The sequence below is a fragment of the Bison bison genome, unplaced genomic scaffold (genome assembly GCF_000754665.1).
Source record: "Bison bison bison isolate TAMUID 2011002044 unplaced genomic scaffold, Bison_UMD1.0 scf7180017864145, whole genome shotgun sequence".
Lineage (NCBI taxonomy): Eukaryota > Metazoa > Chordata > Mammalia > Artiodactyla > Bovidae > Bison > Bison bison.
The window spans coordinates 8,701,931-8,707,238 of NW_011494717.1; positions in this window are offsets into that span (position 1 = coordinate 8,701,931).

Here is a 5,308-nt window from a genome sequence, read left to right on the forward strand (position 1 = left end):
AGGACTCGTATGGGCCTGGGGCCCCACAGGGCTCTCTCCCTGGAGTCCCTCCCAGCCTCCCCATTCCACAGCCAAGGAAACGGAAGCCCAGAGATGGTAAGCGGAGAAACTCCCCTGACTCAAGTTGAGGGGACTTTGCAGGCATGAAGCGGGGGATGGTTCTTAATCCTGCCACAGAGATGGGGACAAATGACCAGCTAGGGAGACCACGGTGGGGACAGAAGGGACACAGAAGAGGGACACAGCATTAGATTGTGACAGCAGGCAGCGGAGTCACTCCCAGGATCTTTGCTCTCCCCAAACAACCAAAACCAGAGTCCAGCTCTTCTGGGGCCCTTGGGAGTGTTCAAGGCCCACCTTTCTATGAGGAGAGAAAGAGCTGAGCACCAGTGACCACCAGAGTGAGGCACGACAGACGTGGCAGGATGTCAGGGACCCTTTCTGTCCCCCTTCCTCCCTGCTACCCCCGCCCTCACTGGTACAGGATTCTGACTTTGGAGACCCCTCTAAAATATCCCCTTGGCCCTCTATGGGCTGAATTGTATTCCCCCAAATTCCTTTGCTGAACTTCTAACCTCAAATGTAGTGTGCCTGTTCTTTGGGGAGGTAATTAAGGTAGAACAGGGTCAGCGGGGTGGGCCTGAATCCAGTGTGGCTGGACTTCTTATAAGAAGAGGAAGTTTGGACCCAGATGTATATAGAAGGAAGACCACGTGGAGAAACAGGGAGAAGATGGCCATCCGCAAGACCTGGAGAGAGACCTCAGAAGAAACAACCCCACTGGCACCTTGAACTTGGACCTTCAGCCTCTAGAAATGTGAGGAAATAAGTGTATGTTGTTGTTTAATCACCCTCCTCCACCCCTCTGCCGCTGCCTGTGGTACCTGTGTGTCAGCAAACGAATACAGCCCTCACCTACCATCTGGGTCTCACTGTTACACCGGCATCCACAGCATGACAGGCTGGTTCAACAGTGGAAGTGGGCACTGGGTCCATCACAGACAGTGGATGTGTTGGGGAGGGTGGCGGGGAGAGGAGGTGAAACATCATAGCAGACCCAGGGCGTGGGCTGTTCAAGGCAGCAAGGCTGGGGTCCATGCAAGTGAATGGGCAGTAGAAGGAATGGGACCCTGTGCACTTGGGTGCGTGTGTGCATGCTCAGTCACTCAGTCATGTCTGACTCTGCGACCCCATGTGCACCAGGCTCCTCCGTCCATGGAATATTCCAGGCAAGAATACTGGAGCAGGTTGCCATTTCCTATACCAGGGGATCTTCCCAACCCAGGGATCGAACCCACATCTCTCGTGTCTCCTGCACTGGCAGGTGGGTTCTTTACCACTGAGTCACCTGGGAGTCCCTGATGCACTTGGGAGAGAGTCCCAGAAACCCTTGGACTTTTCCACTGGCACCTCTGGGGCAGAGGATGTTGATTCAGAAGGAAAACTGTAGAACTCACAGCTGGAAGAGAGCTCTGCAAGTCCCAGGCTCACCTCTGACCTCCTGGCAGGCAAGAACAGCAGGCCTCCAGCCCAGGGAGAAACCCAAAGGGAAAGCAACCCAATTAGATCATGACAAGTGTGCAGGCATTTAAATTAGAAAATGACTGTAAAAAGAGAGGCCAAACACATTGGTAAAGAACCTTCCTATCCTTTCACATGGCTGAGACACACATGTTCTTCCTGACAACTCGGAGGGGGGTTGTTGCACATGAGATAATGAGATCACCAGAGTAGGAAGGAACGCAGGCCTGGCACAGACAGTCTGAAGCCCGACTCTGACTGTGGCTCTGTGACCCAGGCAAGCTACTCATCCCCTGTTAGCCCCACTGCAGGCTCTGGCAGCGCCCACCACCCCATGAATGGCAGCAGTGGCTAGTGTCATCACAGTTCCATAGCAATGCGTTCAGGGAGGCTGAGTGGCCATGTGGCGTCTCACACCCAAGTCACAGACTTGGACACCCTGGTACCCACCAAGGAATCTTGGCCACATAAACAAGGTGTCGGCCTTAAAAATCACCTTCACAGCCCTATTTCAGGATGGTTACATGAGAAAGGCTCAGAGGGTAGTGGCCTTGGGGGCTAGGAATTGGGTGGGGCTTAAGTGGTTTAAGCAACTCTGAAAGGTTGTCACTAGCTATTGAATAAAATCGGTCACCCTCAGTTCCCAAGCAGAGACACTGACGTACCATAACATCTCGAATTTATTTGGTGTCTTTCTGCCAAGAAGATCAAAGCACTTGAAAATAATTTCCTCTAAACTTTTCAGAGAAAGAAGCCAGTCGGGGGAAAAAACATTTCACCTATGAGTTCTGTTTGACATCAATCTCTGAGACTTCATAATTCTATATGTTCTAACAAGAGACTTCTGCTCACCTCCTCAGTGGCATTCTGAGCAGTAAACAGGCGAGGCTGACCCCATTTTACAGATGGGTAAGTGGGGGCCCAGGGAGACTAAACTGCCTTTCCTAAGTGAGGACTTTCCCATCGTGCACTGCTGCACACTGGAACCTCCACACACCGTCATGTTTGCCAGTTTCTCCTTCCAGGGACTCCCCTAAATTCTTCCTGTATTCTCAAAGCCTTCTCTCTCTTTGTCCCAGGACTCACCTTCTTCGATCCTCTGCACCTCTGCCTCGCTTTTGCATTCAGCTTCTTGCTCTTCACATGGCCGTGTCTTTGAAGCTGGAAAAACCTTTCCCCAAACCCTGCTGCTGCTCCTCTTAGCCCTGCCGGCCCTTCCTCTCCCTGACAAGTTTCCCCTGGACTGTGGACAGTGGTTTCTTCTGTCTTTTCACCCCATACTCTTGAGCCCACAGGCAAACTTTCGCTTCACTCTTTGCATTGCAGCTGCTCACAGGCACCATTCTTGGTCTCCTGAGTCATAATAGCCACCAAACACTGAGGGGCCTACTGCTGCAGGCGCTGTGTCATCCATCCTTAAATGACCTTGAGAGATGGATAATGTTAGCCCAGGCTACTGACTTGGTAATGCGAACACTCAGCCTATAGCAGAGTAGACATTCAGAGCAGCCCCCATACTTCTGTAGGTTTTACTTTCAGGAACCCCACTAAAGTTCTCATGGTGAAAACCGGAGAAAATTCCCCTTGTGTTTCCGGCAGGGGATGGGAAAAGTAACTACGTTGAAATAAGCCTAGAGGGTTATTCATAATAAGGGCCTTCCAGGGGAAACTCCACCAGAGCCTTATCTTACTTGAGAAAAGGGCAAATATCTAGCTCTGGTCCCCTGTAGACTTCCTGTCTCATGTAAGGAAGGAGAGAAAAAAAGCTTTAGAATTGTTTCTGCAAGTCATAACGCAGGAACTCAGTCCTGCTAAAAAAAAAAAGGGAATGAGATTTAATCATAGGATGACAGAACACTTACCAACACATTTCCACCACATCAACAGGCCCCAGGACAATAATAGCAGATCACAACTGAAAAAGCTGCAAGTCACAGAATCTATTTAAGAAAGTGTTCCTAGGGAAATCCAAAGATAACAGGGGAAGACAATAAACAAAGAAATTAGAGGAAACAATCTTTGGCGCCTGTAATGATTATTCAACACAGCCCAGCTTCTACACAGATGAACACAAAGCCTTCTACTGAAAGCTTAACTACCTCAGTTTCTCTCTTTCTCTTTTTTAAAAGATTTATTTATGACCGTGCAGGGTCTTCATTGCTGCATGTGGGCTTTCTCCAGTTGTGGTAAGTGGGGGCTACTCATAGCAGCGCACAGGCTTCTCATTGCAGTGGTTTCTCTTGTGGAACACGGGTTCTAGGCATGTGGACTTCAGTATTTTTGGTGCATGGGCTCAGTAGTTGTGGATCACAGGCTCTAGAGCACTGGCTCAGTAGTCATGGTGCATGGGTTTAGTTGTCCCATGACATATGGGATCTTCCTGAGCCAGGGGTTGAACCCGTATCTCCTGCATTGGCAGACAGTTTCTTTACCACTGAGCCACCAGGGAAGCCCTACCTCAGTTTCTCCTGTCAATGCATCATGTCTGGCTTTCAACAAATATGGTAGATATTAATCCAAATATATCAAGAGTCACTTTAAGTGTGAATGTTCTAAGGATACCAATTAAAAGACAAAAATTGTCAAAGTGAGTCAAAAAAAAAAAGACCTGACCACAGGCTGTCTACAAGAAACTCACTTTAAGTATAAAGACATAGACAGATTAAAGGTAAAAAGATAGAAAAAGATACACCATGGTAACACTAATCAAAGTAAAATTGAAGTGACCATGTTAATCTTAGACAAAGAGACTTCTGAACAGGAAAATTATCAGAGATAAAGAGATTCATTACATACTGATAAAGGGGTGAAGTTTTTTTTTTTAATGTAACAAGATATGACAAATAATTGTAACAAATACACTACACTGATGTAAAATGTTAATAATAAGGAAAATTCTGTGGTGTGTGTTTATGTGTTACATGTCTTGGAAGATATATGGAAACTGTTTTATCTGCTTAATTTTTCTGTACCTCTAAAACTGCTGTAAAAAGCAAAGTTTACTAATTTTTAAAAGGTAATACATGTTGATTTTTTTAACTTGGAAGAATTGGAAAAACAGAAAACTAAAATTCTGAAAACTTTATCATCCAAAGACAACTGATATTGACCATTTGATAAAGTGCTACCATACTTCTTTGTGTAATCTTTTACTAATAGAAATTTCTTTATATCTATATTATACCCTGTACCTTCGTCTGTCTTCTATTATAGCTGTCTGTCTCTTCCACAAGGTCTTAAGTTCTCCAAGGGTAAGAACCACAACTTAATTTTCATATTTCACATGGTTCTTGCCATAAAATCTGGAACATAGTAGGACTTCAACAAATTTTTATTCAGTTCAGTTCAGTTCAGTTGCTCAGTCATGTCCGACTCTTTGCAACCCCATGAACTGCAGCATGCCAGGCCTCCCGGTCCATCACCAACTCCCAGAGTCCACCCAAACCCATGTCCATTGAGTTGGTGATGCCATCCAACCATCTCATCCTCTGTCGTCCCCTTCTCCTCCTGCCCTCAATCTTTCCCAGCAGCAGGGTCTTTTCAAATGAGTCAGCTCTTCACACAGGTGGCCAAAGTACTGGAGTTTCAGCTTCAACATCAGTCCTTACAATGAACACCCAGGACTGATCTCCTTTAGGATGGACTGGTTGGATCTCCTTGCAGTCCAAGGGACTCTCAAGAGTCTTCTTCAACACCGCAGTTCAAAAGCATCAATTCTTCGGCGCTCAGCCTTCTTTATAGTCCAACTTTCACATCCATACATGACCATTGGAAAAACCATAGCCTT